A 245-nucleotide genomic window follows, 5' to 3' on the forward strand; every position below is an offset into this window, starting at 1 on the left:
CAGTCGTGATGAGCAGTCTATTCGTTCAGTCTGTTCTCCCTGAACCAGGCGAAGAAAAGGAAAAATGAGAGGAAGTGTTAAATTCACCAATAACAAGCGTGCAGAGTGTGAGCCTAAGATTACCAAAGACCAGTGTGCACAGTGTGAACCTAAAATCGCCATAGACCAGTGTGTACTGTGTGCAATAGTGGCAATCTGGTCCTACAGCTTAGCCTCAGAGACAGACAGACTGTTTTGCTTCTGAA

This window comes from Penaeus monodon, chromosome 24 (assembly GCF_015228065.2).
Source record: "Penaeus monodon isolate SGIC_2016 chromosome 24, NSTDA_Pmon_1, whole genome shotgun sequence".
Lineage (NCBI taxonomy): Eukaryota > Metazoa > Arthropoda > Malacostraca > Decapoda > Penaeidae > Penaeus > Penaeus monodon.